Here is a 19,805-nt window from a genome sequence, read left to right as displayed (position 1 = left end):
ACTGGGGAAGGAGTCACATATAGGCCAGACTGGGGAAGGAGTCACATATAGGCCAGACTGGGGAAGGAGTCACATATATGCCAGACTGGGGAAGGAGTCACATATAGGCCAGACCGGGGAAGGAGTCACATATCGGCCAGACTGGGGAAGGAGTTACATATAGGCCAGACTGGGGAAGGAGTCACATATAGGCCAGACCGGGGAAGGAGTCACATATAGGCCAGACTGGGGAAGGAGTCACATATAGGCCAGACTGGAGAAGGAGTAACATATAGGCCAGACTGGGGAAGGAGTCACATATAGGCCAGACCGGGGAAGGAGTCAAATATAGGCCAGAGTGGGGAAGGATTCACAAATAGGCCAGACCGGGGAAGGAGTCACATATAGGCCAGACTGGGGAAGGAGTCAAATATAGGCCAGAGTGGGGAAGGATTCACAAATAGGCCAGACCGGGGAAGGATTCACAAATAGGCCAGACCGGGGAAGGAGCCACATATAGGCAGGACCGGGGAAGGAGTCACATATAGGCCAGACCGGGGAAGGAGTCACATATAGGCCGGACCGGGGAAGGAGTCACATATAGGCCAGACCAGGGAAGGAGTCACATATAGGCCGGACCGGGGAAGGAGTCACATATAGGCCAGACCGGGGAAGGAGTCACATATAGGCCGGACCGGGGAAGGAGTCACATATAGGCCGGACCGGGGAAGGAGTCACATATAGGCCAGACCGGGGAAGGAGTCACATATCGGCCAGACCGGGGATGGAGTCACATATAGGCCAGACTGGGGAAGGAGACACATATAGGCCAGACTGGGGAAGGAGTCACATATAGGCCAGACCGGGGAAGGAGTCACAGATAGGCCAGACCGGGGAAGGAGTCACATATAGGCCAGACCGGGGAAGGAGCCACATATAGGCCAGACCGGGGAAGGAGTCACATATATGCCAGACCGGGGAAGGAGTCACATAAAGGCCAGACCGGGGAAGGAGGCACATATAGGCCAGACCGGGGAAGGAGTCACATATAGGCCAGACCGGGGAAGGAGTCACATATAGGCCAGACTGGGGAAGGAGTCACAGATAGGCAAGACCGGGGAAGGAGTCACATATAGGCCAGACTGCGGAAGGAGTCACAGATAGGCCAGACTAGGGAAGGAGTCAAAGAGAGGTCAGACCAGGGAAGGAGTCACAGATAGGCCAGACCGGGGAAGGAGTCACATATAGGCCAGACTGGGGAAGGAGTCACTTATAGGCCAGGCTGGGGAAGGAGTCACAGATAGGCCAGACTGGTGAAGGAGTCACATATAGGCCAGACTGGGGAAGGAGTCACATATAGGCCAGACTGGGGAAGGAGTCACATATAGGCCAGACTGGGGAAGGAGTCACATATAGGCCAGACTGGTGAAGGAGTCACATATAGGCCAGACTGCGGAAGGAGTCACAGATAGGCCAGACTAGGGAAGGAGTCAAAGATAGGTCAGACCGGGGAAGGAGTCACAGATAGGCCAGACCGGGGAAGGAGTCACATATAGGCCAGACTGGGGAAGGAGTCACTTATAGGCCAGGCTGGGGAAGGAGTCACAGATTGGCCAGACTGGTGAAGGAGTCACATATAGGCCAGACTGGGGAAGGAGTCACATATAGGCCAGACTGGGGAAGGAGTCACATATAGGCCAGACTGGGGAAAGAGTCACATATAGGCCAGACTGGGGAAGGAGTCACATATAGGCCAGACTGGGGAAGGAGTCACATATAGGCCAGACTGGGGAAGAAGTCACATATATGCCAGACTGGGGGAAGGAGTCACATATAGGCCAGACCGGGGAAGGAGTCACATATAGGCCAGACTGGGGAAGGAGACACATATAGGCCAGACTGGGGAAGGAGTCACATATAGGCCAGACCGGGGATGGAGTCACATATAGGCCAGACTGGGGAAAGTGTCACATATAGGCCAGACCGGGGAATGAGTCACATATAGGCCAGACTGGGGAAGGAGTCACATATTGGCCGGACCGGCGAAGGAGACACAAATAGGCCAGACTGGGGAAGGATTCACAAATAGGCCAGACTGGGGAAGGAGTCACATATAGGCCAGACTGGGGAAGGAGTCACATATAGGCCAGACCGGCGAAGGAGACACATATAGCCCAGACTGGGGAAGGAGTCACATATAGGCCAGTCTGGGGAGGGAGTCACATATAGGTCAGACCGGGGAAGGAGTCACATATAGGCCAGTCTGGGGACGGAGTCACATGTAGGCCAGTCTGGGGAAGGAGTCATTATAGGTCAGTCCGTGGAAGGAGTCACATATAGGTTAGACCGGGGAAGGAGTCACATATAGGCCAGACTGGGGAAGGAGTCTCATATAGGCCAGACCGGGGAAGGAGTCACATATAGCCCAGACTGGGGAAGGAGTCACATATAGGCCAGACCGGGGAAGGAGTCACATATAGGCCAGACTGGGGAAGGAGTCACATATAGACCAGACTGGGGAAGGAGTCACATATAGGCCAGACTGGGGAAGGAGTCACATATAGGCCAGACCGGGGAAGGAGTCACATATAGGCCAGACCGGGGAAGGAGTCACATATAGGCCAGACTGGGGAAGGAGTCACATATAGGCCAGACCGGGGAAGGAGTCACATATAGGCCAGACTGGGGAAGGAGTCACATATAGACCAGACTGGGGAAGGAGTCACATATAGGCCAGACTGGGGAAGGAGTCACATATAGGCCAGACCGGGGAAGGAGTCACATATAGGCCAGACCGGGGAAGGAGTCACATATAGGCCAGACTGGGGAAGGAGTCACATATAGGCCAGACTGGGGAAGGAGTCACAAACAGGCCAGACTGGGGAAGGAATCACATATAGGCCAGACTGGGGAAGGAGTCACATATAGGCCAGACTGGGGAAGGAGTCACATATAGGCCAGACTGGGGAAGGAGTCACATACAGGCCAGACTGGGAAGGAGTCACATATAGGCCAGACCAGGGAAGGAGTCACAGATAGGCCAGACCGGGGAAGGAGTCACATATCGGCCAGACCGGGGAAGGAGCCACATATAGGCCAGACCGGGGAAGGAGTCACATATATGCCAGACCGGGGAAGGAGTCACATAAAGGCCAGACCGGGGAAGGAGCCACATATTGGCCAGACCGGGGAAGGAGTCACATATAGGACAGACCGGCGAAGGAGTCACATATAGTCCAGACTGGGGAAGGAGTCACAGATAGGCAAGACCGGGGAAGGCGTCACATATAGGCCAGACTGCGGAAGGAGTCACAGATAGGCCAGACTAGGGAAGGAGTCATAGATAGGTCAGACCGGGGAAGGAGTCACAGATAGGCCAGACCGGGGAAGGAGTCACATATAGGCCAGACTGGGGAAGGAGTCACTTATAGGCCAGGCTGGGGAAGGAGTCACAGATTGGCCAGACTGGTGAAGGAGTCACATATAGGCCAGACTGGGGAAGGAGTCACATATAGGCCAGACTGGGGAAGGAGTCACATATAGGCCAGACTGGGGAAAGAGTCACATATAGGCCAGACTGGGGAAGGAGTCACATATAGGCCAGACTGGGGAAGGAGTCACATATAGGCCAGACTGGGGAAGGAGTCACATATATGCCAGACTGGGGGAAGGAGTCACATATAGGCCAGACCGGGGAAGGAGTCACATATAGGCCAGACTGGGGAAGGAGACACATATAGGCCAGACTGGGGAAGGAGTCACATATAGGCCAGACCGGGGATGGAGTCACATATAGGCCAGACTGGGGAAAGTGTCACATATAGGCCAGACCGGGGAATGAGTCACATATAGGCCAGACTGGGGAAGGAGTCACATATTGGCCGGACCGGCGAAGGAGACACAAATAGGCCAGACTGGGGAAGGATTCACAAATAGGCCAGACTGGGGAAGGAGTCACATATAGGCCAGACTGGGGAAGGAGTCACATATAGGCCAGACCGGCGAAGGAGACACATATAGCCCAGACTGGGGAAGGAGTCACATATAGGCCAGACCGGGGAAGGAGTCACATATAGGCCAGACTGGGGAAGGAATCACATATAGGCCAGACTGGGGAAGGAGTCACATGTAGGCCAGACTGGGGAAGGAGTCACATATAGGCCAGTCTGGGGAGGGAGTCACATATAGGTCAGACCGGGGAAGGAGTCACATATAGGCCAGTCTGGGGACGGAGTCACATGTAGGCCAGTCTGGGGAAGGAGTCACTTATAGGTCAGTCCGTGGAAGGAGTCACATATAGGTTAGACCGGGGAAGGAGTCACATATAGGCCAGACTGGGGAAGGAGTCTCATATAGGCCAGACCGGGGAAGGAGTCACATATAGCCCAGACTGGGGAAGGAGTCACATATAGGCCAGACTGGGGAAGGAGTCACATATAGGCCAGACTGGGGAAGGAGTCACATATAGGCCAGACTGGGGAAGGAGTCACATATAGGCCAGACCGGGGAAGGAGTCACATATAGGCCAGACCGGGGAAGGAGTCACATATAGGCCAGACTGGGGAAGGAGTCACATATAGGCCAGACTGGGGAAGGAGCCGCATATAGGCCAGACTGGGGAAGGAGTCACATATAGGCCAGACTGGGGAAGGAGTCACAAACAGGCCAGACTGGGGAAGGAATCACATATAGGCCAGACTGGGGAAGGAGTCACATATAGGCCAGACTGGGGAAGGAGTCACATATAGGCCAGACTGGGGAAGGAGTCACATACAGGCCAGACTGGGAAGGAGTCACATATAGGCCAGACCAGGGAAGGAGTCACAGATAGGCCAGACCGGGGAAGGAGTCACATATCGGCCAGACCGGGGAAGGAGCCACATATAGGCCAGACCGGGGAAGGAGTCACATATATGCCAGACCGGGGAAGGAGTCACATAAAGGCCAGACCGGGGAAGGAGCCACATATTGGCCAGACCGGGGAAGGAGTCACATATAGGACAGACCGGCGAAGGAGTCACATATAGTCCAGACTGGGGAAGGAGTCACAGATAGGCAAGACCGGGGAAGGCGTCACATATAGGCCAGACTGCGGAAGGAGTCACAGATAGGCCAGACTAGGGAAGGAGTCATAGATAGGTCAGACCGGGGAAGGAGTCACAGATAGGCCAGACCGGGGAAGGAGTCACATATAGGCCAGACTGGGGAAGGAGTCACTTATAGGCCAGACTGGGGAAGGAGTCACAGATAGGCCAGACTAGGGAAGGAGTCAAAGATAGGTCAGACCGGGGAAGGAGTCACAGATAGGCCAGACCGGGGAAGGAGTCACATATAGGCCAGACTGGGGAAGGAGTCACTTATAGGCCAGGCTGGGGAAGGAGTCACAGATTGGCCAGACTGGTGAAGGAGTCACATATAGGCCAGACTGGGGAAGGAGTCACATATAGGCCAGACTGGGGAAGGAGTCACATATAGGCCAGACTGGGGAAAGAGTCACATATAGGCCAGACTGGGGAAGGAGTCACATATAGGCCAGACTGGGGAAGGAGTCACATATAGGCCAGACTGGGGAAGGAGTCACATATATGCCAGACTGGGGGAAGGAGTCACATATAGGCCAGACCGGGGAAGGAGTCACATATAGGCCAGACTGGGGAAGGAGACACATATAGGCCAGACTGGGGAAGGAGTCACATATAGGCCAGACTGGGGAAGGAGTCACATATAGGCCAGACCGGGGAAGGAGTCACATATAGGCCAGACCGGGGAAGGAGTCACATATAGGCCAGACTGGGGAAGGAGTCACATATAGGCCAGACTGGGGAAGGAGTCACAAACAGGCCAGACTGGGGAAGGAATCACATATAGGCCAGACTGGGGAAGGAGTCACATATAGGCCAGACTGGGGAAGGAGTCACATATAGGCCAGACTGGGGAAGGAGTCACATACAGGCCAGACTGGGAAGGAGTCACATATAGGCCAGACCAGGGAAGGAGTCACAGATAGGCCAGACCGGGGAAGGAGTCACATATCGGCCAGACCGGGGAAGGAGCCACATATAGGCCAGACCGGGGAAGGAGTCACATATATGCCAGACCGGGGAAGGAGTCACATAAAGGCCAGACCGGGGAAGGAGCCACATATTGGCCAGACCGGGGAAGGAGTCACATATAGGACAGACCGGCGAAGGAGTCACATATAGTCCAGACTGGGGAAGGAGTCACAGATAGGCAAGACCGGGGAAGGCGTCACATATAGGCCAGACTGCGGAAGGAGTCACAGATAGGCCAGACTAGGGAAGGAGTCATAGATAGGTCAGACCGGGGAAGGAGTCACAGATAGGCCAGACCGGGGAAGGAGTCACATATAGGCCAGACTGGGGAAGGAGTCACTTATAGGCCAGGCTGGGGAAGGAGTCACAGATTGGCCAGACTGGTGAAGGAGTCACATATAGGCCAGACTGGGGAAGGAGTCACATATAGGCCAGACTGGGGAAGGAGTCACATATAGGCCAGACTGGGGAAAGAGTCACATATAGGCCAGACTGGGGAAGGAGTCACATATAGGCCAGACTGGGGAAGGAGTCACATATAGGCCAGACTGGGGAAGGAGTCACATATATGCCAGACTGGGGGAAGGAGTCACATATAGGCCAGACCGGGGAAGGAGTCACATATAGGCCAGACTGGGGAAGGAGACACATATAGGCCAGACTGGGGAAGGAGTCACATATAGGCCAGACCGGGGATGGAGTCACATATAGGCCAGACTGGGGAAAGTGTCACATATAGGCCAGACCGGGGAATGAGTCACATATAGGCCAGACTGGGGAAGGAGTCACATATTGGCCGGACCGGCGAAGGAGACACAAATAGGCCAGACTGGGGAAGGATTCACAAATAGGCCAGACTGGGGAAGGAGTCACATATAGGCCAGACTGGGGAAGGAGTCACATATAGGCCAGACCGGCGAAGGAGACACATATAGCCCAGACTGGGGAAGGAGTCACATATAGGCCAGACCGGGGAAGGAGTCACATATAGGCCAGACTGGGGAAGGAATCACATATAGGCCAGACTGGGGAAGGAGTCACATGTAGGCCAGACTGGGGAAGGAGTCACATATAGGCCAGTCTGGGGAGGGAGTCACATATAGGTCAGACCGGGGAAGGAGTCACATATAGGCCAGTCTGGGGACGGAGTCACATGTAGGCCAGTCTGGGGAAGGAGTCACTTATAGGTCAGTCCGTGGAAGGAGTCACATATAGGTTAGACCGGGGAAGGAGTCACATATAGGCCAGACTGGGGAAGGAGTCTCATATAGGCCAGACCGGGGAAGGAGTCACATATAGCCCAGACTGGGGAAGGAGTCACATATAGGCCAGACTGGGGAAGGAGTCACATATAGGCCAGACTGGGGAAGGAGTCACATATAGGCCAGACTGGGGAAGGAGTCACATATAGGCCAGACCGGGGAAGGAGTCACATATAGGCCAGACCGGGGAAGGAGTCACATATAGGCCAGACTGGGGAAGGAGTCACATATAGGCCAGACTGGGGAAGGAGCCGCATATAGGCCAGACTGGGGAAGGAGTCACATATAGGCCAGACTGGGGAAGGAGTCACAAACAGGCCAGACTGGGGAAGGAATCACATATAGGCCAGACTGGGGAAGGAGTCACATATAGGCCAGACTGGGGAAGGAGTCACATATAGGCCAGACTGGGGAAGGAGTCACATACAGGCCAGACTGGGAAGGAGTCACATATAGGCCAGACCAGGGAAGGAGTCACAGATAGGCCAGACCGGGGAAGGAGTCACATATCGGCCAGACCGGGGAAGGAGCCACATATAGGCCAGACCGGGGAAGGAGTCACATATATGCCAGACCGGGGAAGGAGTCACATAAAGGCCAGACCGGGGAAGGAGCCACATATTGGCCAGACCGGGGAAGGAGTCACATATAGGACAGACCGGCGAAGGAGTCACATATAGTCCAGACTGGGGAAGGAGTCACAGATAGGCAAGACCGGGGAAGGCGTCACATATAGGCCAGACTGCGGAAGGAGTCACAGATAGGCCAGACTAGGGAAGGAGTCATAGATAGGTCAGACCGGGGAAGGAGTCACAGATAGGCCAGACCGGGGAAGGAGTCACATATAGGCCAGACTGGGGAAGGAGTCACTTATAGGCCAGACTGGGGAAGGAGTCACAGATAGGCCAGACTAGGGAAGGAGTCAAAGATAGGTCAGACCGGGGAAGGAGTCACAGATAGGCCAGACCGGGGAAGGAGTCACATATAGGCCAGACTGGGGAAGGAGTCACTTATAGGCCAGGCTGGGGAAGGAGTCACAGATTGGCCAGACTGGTGAAGGAGTCACATATAGGCCAGACTGGGGAAGGAGTCACATATAGGCCAGACTGGGGAAGGAGTCACATATAGGCCAGACTGGGGAAAGAGTCACATATAGGCCAGACTGGGGAAGGAGTCACATATAGGCCAGACTGGGGAAGGAGTCACATATAGGCCAGACTGGGGAAGGAGTCACATATATGCCAGACTGGGGGAAGGAGTCACATATAGGCCAGACCGGGGAAGGAGTCACATATAGGCCAGACTGGGGAAGGAGACACATATAGGCCAGACTGGGGAAGGAGTCACATATAGGCCAGACCGGGGATGGAGTCACATATAGGCCAGACTGGGGAAAGTGTCACATATAGGCCAGACCGGGGAATGAGTCACATATAGGCCAGACTGGGGAAGGAGTCACATATTGGCCGGACCGGCGAAGGAGACACAAATAGGCCAGACTGGGGAAGGATTCACAAATAGGCCAGACTGGGGAAGGAGTCACATATAGGCCAGACTGGGGAAGGAGTCACATATAGGCCAGACCGGCGAAGGAGACACATATAGCCCAGACTGGGGAAGGAGTCACATATAGGCCAGACCGGGGAAGGAGTCACATATAGGCCAGACTGGGGAAGGAATCACATATAGGCCAGACTGGGGAAGGAGTCACATGTAGGCCAGACTGGGGAAGGAGTCACATATAGGCCAGTCTGGGGAGGGAGTCACATATAGGTCAGACCGGGGAAGGAGTCACATATAGGCCAGTCTGGGGACGGAGTCACATGTAGGCCAGTCTGGGGAAGGAGTCACTTATAGGTCAGTCCGTGGAAGGAGTCACATATAGGTTAGACCGGGGAAGGAGTCACATATAGGCCAGACTGGGGAAGGAGTCTCATATAGGCCAGACCGGGGAAGGAGTCACATATAGCCCAGACTGGGGAAGGAGTCACATATAGGCCAGACTGGGGAAGGAGTCACATATAGGCCAGACTGGGGAAGGAGTCACATATAGGCCAGACTGGGGAAGGAGTCACATATAGGCCAGACCGGGGAAGGAGTCACATATAGGCCAGACTGGGGAAGGAGTCACATACAGGCCAGACTGGGGAAGGAGTCACATATAGGCCAGCCTGGGGAAGGAGTCACATATAGGCCAGACTGGGGAAGGAGTCACATATAGGCCAGACTGGGGAAGGAGTCACATATATGCCAGACTGGGGAAGGAGTCACATATAGGCCAGACCGGGGAAGGAGTCACATATAGGCCAGACTGGGGAAGGAGTCACATATAGGCCAGACTGGGGAAGGATTCACATATAGGCCAGACCGGGGAAGGAGTCACATATAGGCCAGACTGGAGAAGGAGTAACATATAGGCCAGACTGGGGAAGGAGTCACATATAGGCCAGACCGGGGAAGGAGTCACATATAGGCCAGACTGGGGAAGGAGTCACATATAGGCCAGACCGGGGAAGGTGTCACATATAGGCCAGACTGGGGTAGGAGTCACATATAGGCCAGACCGGGGAAGGAGACACATATAGGCCAGACTGGGGAAGGAGTCACATATAGGCCAGACCGGGGAAGGAGTCACATATAGGCCGGACCGGGGAAGGAGTCACATATAGGCCAGAGCGGGGAAGGAGTCACATATAGGCCGGACCGTGGAAGGAGTCACATATAGGCCAGACCGGGGAAGGAGTCACATATAGGCCAGACCGGGGAAGGAGTCACATATAGGCCAGACTGGGGAAGGACTCACATATGGGCCAGACCGGGGAAGGAGTCACATATAGGCCAGACTGGGGAAGGAGTCACATATAGGCCAGACCGGGGATGGAGTCACATATCGGCCAGACTGGGGAAGGAGTCACATATAGGCCAGACCGGGGAATGAGTCACATAGAGGCCAGACTGGGGAAGGAGTCACATATAGGCCGGACCGGCGAAGGAGACACAAATAGGCCAGACTGGGGAAGGATTCACAAATAGGCCAGACTGGGGAAGGAGTCACATATAGGCCAGACTGGGGAAGGAGTCACATATAGGCCAGACCGGCGAAGGAGACACATATAGCCCAGACTGGGGAAGGAGTCACATATAGACCAGACTGGGGAAGGAGTCACATATAGGCCAGACTGGGGAAGGAGTCACATATAGACCAGACTGGGGAAGGAGTCACATACAGACTAGACTGGGGAAGGAGTCACATATAGGCCAGACTGGGGAAGGAGTCACATATAGGCCAGACTGGGGAAGGAGCCGCATATAGGCCAGACTGGGGAAGGAGTCACATATAGGCCAGACTGGGGAAGGAGTCACATACAGGCCAGACTGGGGAAGGAATCACATATAGGCCAGACTGGGGAAGGAGTCACATATAGGCCAGACTGGGGAAGGAGTCACATATAGGCCAGACTGGGGAAGGAGTCACATATAGGCCAGACTGGGGAAGGAGTCACATACAGGCCAGACTGGGAAGGAGTCACATATAGGCCAGACCAGGGAAGGAGTCACAGATAGGCCAGACCGGGGAAGGAGTCACATATAGGCCAGACCGGGGAAGGAGCCACATATAGGCCAGACCGGGGAAGGAGTCACATATATGCCAGACCAGGGAAGGAGTCACATAAAGGCCAGATCGGGGAAGGAGCCACATATTGGCCAGACCGGGGAAGGAGTCACATATAGGCCAGACCGGCGAAGGAGTCACATTTTGGCCAGACTGGGGAAGGAGTCACAGATAGGCAAGACCGGGGAAGGCGTCACATATAGGCCAGACTGCGGAAGGAGTCACAGATGGGCCAGACTAGGGAAGGAGTCATAGATAGGTCAGACCGGGGAAGGAGTCACAGATAGGCCAGACCGGGGAAGGAGTCACATATAGGCCAGACTGGGGAAGGAGTCACTTATAGGCCAGACTGGGGAAGGAGTCACAGATAGGCCAGACTGGTGAAGGAGTCACATATAGGCCAGACTGGGGAAGGAGTCACATATAGGCCAGACTGGGGAAGGAGTCACATATAGGACAGACTGGGGAAGGAGTCACATATAGGCCAGACTGGGGAAGGAGTCACATATAGGCCAGACTGGGGAAGGAGTCACATATAGGCCAGACTGGGGAACGAGTCACATATATGCCAGACTGGGGAAGGAGTCACATATAGGCCAGACCGGGGAAGGAGTCACATATAGGCCAGACTGGGGAAGGAGTCACATATAGGCCAGACTGGGGAAGGAGTCACATATAGGCCAGACCGGGGAAGGAGTCACATATAGGCCAGACTGGGGAAGGAGTCACATATAGGCCAGACTGCGGAAGGAGTCACAGATAGTCCAGACTAGGGAAGGAGTCAAAGATAGGTCAGACCGGGGAAGGAGTCACAGATAGGCCAGACCGGGGAAGGAGTCACATATAGGCCAGACTGGGGAAGGAGTCACTTATACGCCAGACTGGGGAAGGAGTCACAGATAGGCCAGACTGGTGAAGGAGTCACATATAGGCCAGACTGGGGAAGGAGTCACATATAGGCCAGACTGGGGAAGGAGTCACATATAGGCCAGACTGGGGAAGGAGTCACACATAGGCCAGACTGGGGAAAGAGTCACATATAGGCCAGACCGGGGAAGGAGTCACATATAGGCCAGACTTGGGAAGGAGTCACATATAGGCCAGACTGGGGAAGGAGTCACATATAGGCCAGACTGGGGAAGGAGTCACATATAGGCCAGACTGGGGAAGGAGTCACTTATAGGCCAGACTGGGGAAGGAGTCACAGATAGGCCAGACTGGTGAAGGAGTCACATATAGGCCAGACTGGGGAAGGAGTCACATATAGGCCAGACTGGGGAAGGAGTCACATATAGGCCAGACTGGGGAAGGATTCACACATAGGCCAGACTGGGGAAAGAGTCACATATAGGCCAGACTGGGGAAGGATTCACATATAGGCCAGACTTGGGAAGGAGTCACATATAGGCCAGACTGGGGAAGGAGTCACATATAGGCCAGACTGGGGAAGGAGTCACATATAGGCCAGACTGGGGAAGGAGTCACATATAGGCCAGACTGGGGAAGGAGTGACATATATGCCAGACTGGGGAAGGAGTCACATATAGGCCAGACCGGGGAAGGAGTTACATATAGGCCAGACTGGGGAAGGAGTCACATATAGGCCAGACCGGGGAAGGAGTCACATATAGGCCAGACTGGGGAAGGAGTCACATATAGGCCAGACTGGAGAAGGAGTAACATATAGGCCAGACTGGGGAAGGAGTCACATATAGGCCAGACCGGGGAAGGAGTCAAATATAGGCCAGAGTGGGGAAGGAGTCACAAATAGGCCAGACCGGGGAAGGAGTCACATATAGGCCAGACTGGGGAAGGAGTCACATATAGGCCAGGCTGGGGAAGGAGACGCATATAGGCCAGACTGGGGAAGGAGTCACATATAGGCCAGACCGGGGAAGGAGTCAAATATAGGCCAGAGTGGGGAAGGAGTCACAAATAGGCCAGACCGGGGAAGGAGTCACATATAGGCCAGACTGGGGAAGGAGTCACATATAGGCCAGGCTGGGGAAGGAGACACATATAGGCCAGACTGGGGAAGGAGTCACATATAGGCCAGACCGGGGAAGGAGCCACATACAGGCAGGACCGGGGAAGGAGTCACATATAGGCCAGACCGGGGAAGGAGTCACATATAGGCCGGACCGGGGAAGGAGTCACATATAGGCCAGACCAGGGAAGGAGTCACATATAGGCCGGACCGGGGAAGGAGTCACATATAGGCCAGACCGGGGAAGGAGTCACATATAGGCCGGACCGGGGAAGGAGTCACATATAGGCCGGACCGGGGAAGGAGTCACATATAGGCCAGACCGGGGAAGGAGTCACATATCGGCCAGACCGGGGATGGAGTCACATATAGGCCAGACTGGGGAAGGAGACACATATAGGCCAGACTGGGGAAGGAGTCACATATAGGCCAGACCGGGGAAGGAGTCACAGATAGGCCAGACCGGGGAAGGAGTCACATATAGGCCAGACCGGGGAAGGAGCCACATATAGGCCAGACCGGGGAAGGAGTCACATATATGCCAGACCGGGGAAGGAGTCACATAAAGGCCAGACCGGGGAAGGAGGCACATATAGGCCAGACCGGGGAAGGAGTCACATATAGGCCAGACCGGGGAAGGAGTCACATATAGGCCAGACTGGGGAAGGAGTCACAGATAGGCAAGACCGGGGAAGGAGTCACATATAGGCCAGACTGCGGAAGGAGTCACAGATAGGCCAGACGAGGGAAGGAGTCAAAGAGAGGTCAGACCGGGGAAGGAGTCACAGATAGGCCAGACCGGGGAAGGAGTCACATATAGGCCAGACTGGGGAAGGAGTCACTTATAGGCCAGGCTGGGGAAGGAGTCACAGATAGGCCAGACTGGTGAAGGAGTCACATATAAGCCAGACTGGGGAAGGAGTCACATATAGGCCAGACTGGGGAAGGAGTCACATATAGGCCAGACTGGGGAAGGAGTCACATATCGGCCAGACTGGGGAAGGAGTCACATATAGGCCAGACTGCGGAAGGAGTCACAGATAGGCCAGACTAGGGAAGGAGTCAAAGATAGGTCAGACCGGGGAAGGAGTCACAGATAGGCCAGACCGGGGAAGGAGTCACATATAGGCCAGACTGGGGAAGGAGTCACTTATAGGCCAGGCTGGGGAAGGAGTCACAGATTGGCCAGACTGGTGAAGGAGTCACCTATAGGCCAGACTGGGGAAGGAGTCACATATAGGCCAGACTGGGGAAGGAGTCACATATAGGCCAGACTGGGGAAAGAGTCACATATAGGCCAGACTGGGGAAGGAGTCACATATAGGCCAGACTGGGGAAGGAGTCACATATAGGCCAGACTGGGGAAGGAGTCACATATAGGCCAGACTGGGGAAGGAGTCACATATAGGCCAGACTGCGGACGGAGTCACAGATAGGCCAGACTAGGGAAGGAGTCAAAGATAGGTCAGACCGGGAAAGGAGTCACAGATAGGCCAGACCGGGGAAGGAGACACATATAGGCCAGACTGGGGAAGGAGTCACATATAGGCCAGACTGGGGAAGGAGTCACATATAGGCCAGACTGGGGAAGGAGTCACATTTAGGCCAGACTGGGGAAGGAGTCACATATAGGCCAGACTGGGGAAGGAGTCACATATAGGCCAGACTGGGGAAGGAGTCACATATAGGCCAGACTGGGGAAGGAGTCACATATAGGCCAGACCGGGGAAGGAGTCACATATAGGCCAGACCGGGGAAGGAGTCACATATAGGCCAGACTGCGGAAGGAGTCACAGATAGGCCAGACTAGGGAAGGAGTCAAAGATAGGTCAGACCGGGGAAGGAGTCACAGATAGGCCAGACCGGGGAAGGAGTCACATATAGGCCAGACTGGGGAAGGAGTCACTTATAGGCCAGACTGGGGAAGGAGTCACAGATAGGCCAGACTGGTGAAGGAGTCACATATAGGCCAGACTGGGGAAGGAGTCACATATAGGCCAGACTGGGGAAGGAGTCACATATAGGCCAGACCGGGGAAGGAGTCACATATAGGCCAGACTGGGGAAGGAGTCACATACAGGCCAGACTGGGGAAGGAGTCACATATAGGCCAGACTGGGGAAGGAGTCACATATAGGCCAGACTGGGGAAGGAGTCACATATAGGCCAGACTGGGGAAGGAGTCACATATAGGCCAGACTGGGGAAGGAGTCACATATATGCCAGACTGGGGAAGGAGTCACATATAGGCCAGACTGGGGAAGGAGTCACATATAGGCCAGACTGGGGAAGGAGTCACATATAGGCCAGACTGGGGAAGGATTCACATATAGGCCAGACCGGGGAAGGAGTCACATATAGGCCAGACTGGGGAAGGAGTCACATATAGGCCAGACTGGAGAAGGAGTAACATATAGGCCAGACTGGGGAAGGGGTCACATATAGGCCAGACCGGGGAAGGAGTCACATATAGGCCAGACTGGGGAAGGAGTCACATATAGGCCAGACCGGGGAAGGTGTCACATATCGGCCAGACTGGGGTAGGAGTCACATATAGGCCAGACCGGGGAAGGAGACACATATAGGCCAGACTGGGGAAGGAGTCACATATAGGCCAGACCGGGGAAGGAGTCACATACAGGCCGGACCGGGGAAGGAGTCACATATAGGCCAGACCGGGGAAGGAGTCACATATAGGCCGGACCGTGGAAGGAGTCACATATAGGCCAGACCGGGGAAGGAGTCACATATAGGCCAGACCGGGGAAGGAGTCACATATAGGCCAGACTGGGGAAGGACTCACATATGGGCCAGACCGGGGAATGAGTCACATAGAGGCCAGACTGGGGAAGGAGTCACATATAGGCCGGACCGGCGAAGGAGACACAAATAGGCCAGACTGGGGAAGGATTCACAAATAGGCCAGACTGGGGAAGGAGTCACATATAGGCCAGACTGGGGAAGGAGTCACATATAGGCCAGACTGGGGAAGGACTCACATATGGGCCAGACCGGGGAAGGAGTCACATATAGGCCAGACTGGGGAAGGAGTCACATATAGGCCAGACCGGGGAAGGAGTCACATATAGGCCAGACCGGGGAAGGAGTCACATATAGGCCAGACTGGGGAAGGACTCACATATGGGCCAGACCGGGGAATGAGTCACATAGAGGCCAGACTGGGGAAGGAGTCACATATAGGCCGGACCGGCGAAGGAGACACAAATAGGCCAGACTGGGGAAGGATTCACAAATAGGCCAGACTGGGGAAGGAGTCACATATAGGCCAGACTGGGGAAGGAGTCACATATAGGCCAGACTGGGGAAGGACTCACATATGGGCCAGACCGGGGAAGGAGTCACATATAGGCCAGACTGGGGAAGGAGTCACATATAGGCCAGACCGGGGATGGAGTCACATATCGGCCAGACTGGGGAAGGAGTCACATATAGGCCAGACCGGGGAATGAGTCACATAGAGGCCAGACTGGGGAAGGAGTCACATATAGGCCAGACTGGGGAAGGAGTCACATATAGGCCAGACTGCGGACGGAGTCACAGATAGGCCAGACTAGGGAAGGAGTCAAAGATAGGTCAGACCGGGGAAGGAGTCACAGATAGGCCAGACCGGGGAAGGAGACACATATAGGCCAGACTGGGGAAGGAGTCACATATAGGCCAGACTGGGGAAGGAGTCACATATAGGCCAGACTGGGGAAGGAGTCACATATAGGCCAGACCGGGGAATGAGTCACATAGAGGCCAGACTGGGGAAGGAGTCACATATAGGCCAGACTGGGGAAGGAGTCACATATAGGCCAGACTGGGGAAGGAGTCACATATAGGCCAGACTGCGGAAGGAGTCACAGATAGGCCAGACTAGGGAAGGAGTCAAAGATAGGTCAGACCGGGGAAGGAGTCACAGATAGGCCAGACCGGGGAAGGAGTCACATATAGGCCAGACTGGGGAAGGAGTCACTTATAGGCCAGGCTGGGGAAGGAGTCACAGATTGGCCAGACTGGTGAAGGAGTCACATATAGGCCAGACTGGGGAAGGAGTCACATATAGGCCAGACTGGGGAAGGAGTCACATATAGGCCAGACTGGGGAAAGAGTCACATATAGGCCAGACTGGGGAAGGAGTCACATATAGGCCAGACTGGGGAAGGAGTCACATATAGGCCAGACTGGGGAAGGAGTCACATATAGGCCAGACTGGGGAAGGAGTCACATATAGGCCAGACTGCGGACGGAGTCACAGATAGGCCAGACTAGGGAAGGAGTCAAAGATAGGTCAGACCGGGGAAGGAGTCACAGATAGGCCAGACCGGGGAAGGAGACACATATAGGCCAGACTGGGGAAGGAGTCACATATAGGCCAGACTGGGGAAGGAGTCACATATAGGCCAGACTGGGGAAGGAGTCACATTTAGGCCAGACTGGGGAAGGAGTCACATATAGGCCAGACTGGGGAAGGAGTCACATATAGGCCAGACTGGGGAAGGAGTCACATATAGGCCAGACTGGGGAAGGAGTCACATATAGGCCAGACCGGGGAAGGAGTCACATATAGGCCAGACCGGGGAAGGAGTCACATATAGGCCAGACTGCGGAAGGAGTCACAGATAGGGCAGACTAGGGAAGGAGTCAAAGATAGGTCAGACCGGGGAAGGAGTCACAGATAGGCCAGACCGGGGAAGGAGTCACATATAGGCCAGACTGGGGAAGGAGTCACTTATAGGCCAGACTGGGGAAGGAGTCACAGATAGGCCAGACTGGTGAAGGAGTCACATATAGGCCAGACTGGGGAAGGAGTCACATATAGGCCAGACTGGGGAAGGAGTCACATATAGGCCAGACCGGGGAAGGAGTCACATATAGGCCAGACTGGGGAAGGAGTCACATACAGGCCAGACTGGGGAAGGAGTCACATATAGGCCAGACTGGGGAAGGAGTCACATATAGGCCAGACTGGGGAAGGAGTCACATATAGGCCAGACTGGGGAAGGAGTCACATATAGGCCAGACTGGGGAAGGAGTCACATATATGCCAGACTGGGGAAGGAGTCACATATAGGCCAGACCGGGGAAGGAGTCACATATAGGCCAGACTGGGGAAGGAGTCACATATAGGCAAGACTGGGGAAGGATTCACATATAGGCCAGACCGGGGAAGGAGTCACATATAGGCCAGACTGGGGAAGGAGTCACATATAGGCCAGACTGGAGAAGGAGTAACATATAGGCCAGACTTGGGAAGGGGTCACATATAGGCCAGACCGGGGAAGGAGTCACATATAGGCCAGACTGGGGAAGGAGTCACATATAGGCCAGACCGGGGAAGGTGTCACATATCGGCCAGACTGGGGTAGGAGTCACATATAGGCCAGACCGGGGAAGGAGACACATATAGGCCAGACTGGGGAAGGAGTCACATATAGGCCAGACCGGGGAAGGAGTCACATATAGGCCGGACCGGGGAAGGAGTCACATATAGGCCAGACCGGGGAAGGAGTCACATATAGGCCGGACCGTGGAAGGAGTCACATATAGGCCAGACCGGGGAAGGAGTCACATATAGGCCAGACCGGGGAAGGAGTCACATATAGGCCAGACTGGGGAAGGACTCACATATGGGCCAGACCGGGGAATGAGTCACATAGAGGCCAGACTGGGGAAGGAGTCACATATAGGCCGGACCGGCGAAGGAGACACAAATAGGCCAGACTGGGGAAGGATTCACAAATAGGCCAGACTGGGGAAGGAGTCACATATAGGCCAGACTGGGGAAGGAGTCACATATAGGCCAGACTGGGGAAGGACTCACATATGGGCCAGACCGGGGAAGGAGTCACATATAGGCCAGACTGGGGAAGGAGTCACATATAGGCCAGACCGGGGATGGAGTCACATATCGGCCAGACTGGGGAAGGAGTCACATATAGGCCAGACCGGGGAATGAGTCACATAGAGGCCAGACTGGGGAAGGAGTCACATATAGGCCAGACTGGGGAAGGAGTCACATATAGGCCAGACTGCGGACGGAGTCACAGATAGGCCAGACTAGGGAAGGAGTCAAAGATAGGTCAGACCGGGGAAGGAGTCACAGATAGGCCAGACCGGGGAAGGAGACACATATAGGCCAGACTGGGGAAGGAGTCACATATAGGCCAGACTGGGGAAGGAGTCACATATAGGCCAGACTGGGGAAGGAGTCACATATAGGCCAGACCGGGGAATGAGTCACATAGAGGCCAGACTGGGGAAGGAGTCACATATAGGCCAGACTGGGGAAGGAGTCACATATAGGCCAGACTGGGGAAGGAGTCACATATAGGCCAGACTGCGGAAGGAGTCACAGATAGGCCAGACTAGGGAAGGAGTCAAAGATAGGTCAGACCGGGGAAGGAGTCACAGATAGGCCAGACCGGGGAAGGAGTCACATATAGGCCAGACTGGGGAAGGAGTCACTTATAGGCCAGGCTGGGGAAGGAGTCACAGATTGGCCAGACTGGTGAAGGAGTCACATATAGGCCAGACTGGGGAAGGAGTCACATATAGGCCAGACTGGGGAAGGAGTCACATATAGGCCAGACTGGGGAAAGAGTCACATATAGGCCAGACTGGGGAAGGAGTCACATATAGGCCAGACTGCGGACGGAGTCACAGATAGGCCAGACTAGGGAAGGAGTCAAAGATAGGTCAGACCGGGGAAGGAGTCACAGATAGGCCAGACCGGGGAAGGAGACACATATAGGCCAGACTGGGGAAGGAGTCACATATAGGCCAGACTGGGGAAGGAGTCACATATAGGCCAGACTGGGGAAGGAGTCACATTTAGGCCAGACTGGGGAAGGAGTCACATATAGGCCAGACTGGGGAAGGAGTCACATATAGGCCAGACTGGGGAAG

Source organism: Somniosus microcephalus, chromosome 18 (genome assembly GCF_052327205.1).
Source record: "Somniosus microcephalus isolate GS21.2 chromosome 18, FLI_Smic_1.0, whole genome shotgun sequence".
Taxonomy (NCBI): Eukaryota; Metazoa; Chordata; class Chondrichthyes; order Squaliformes; family Somniosidae; genus Somniosus; species Somniosus microcephalus.
Note: the sequence above shows the minus strand (reverse complement) of the source record.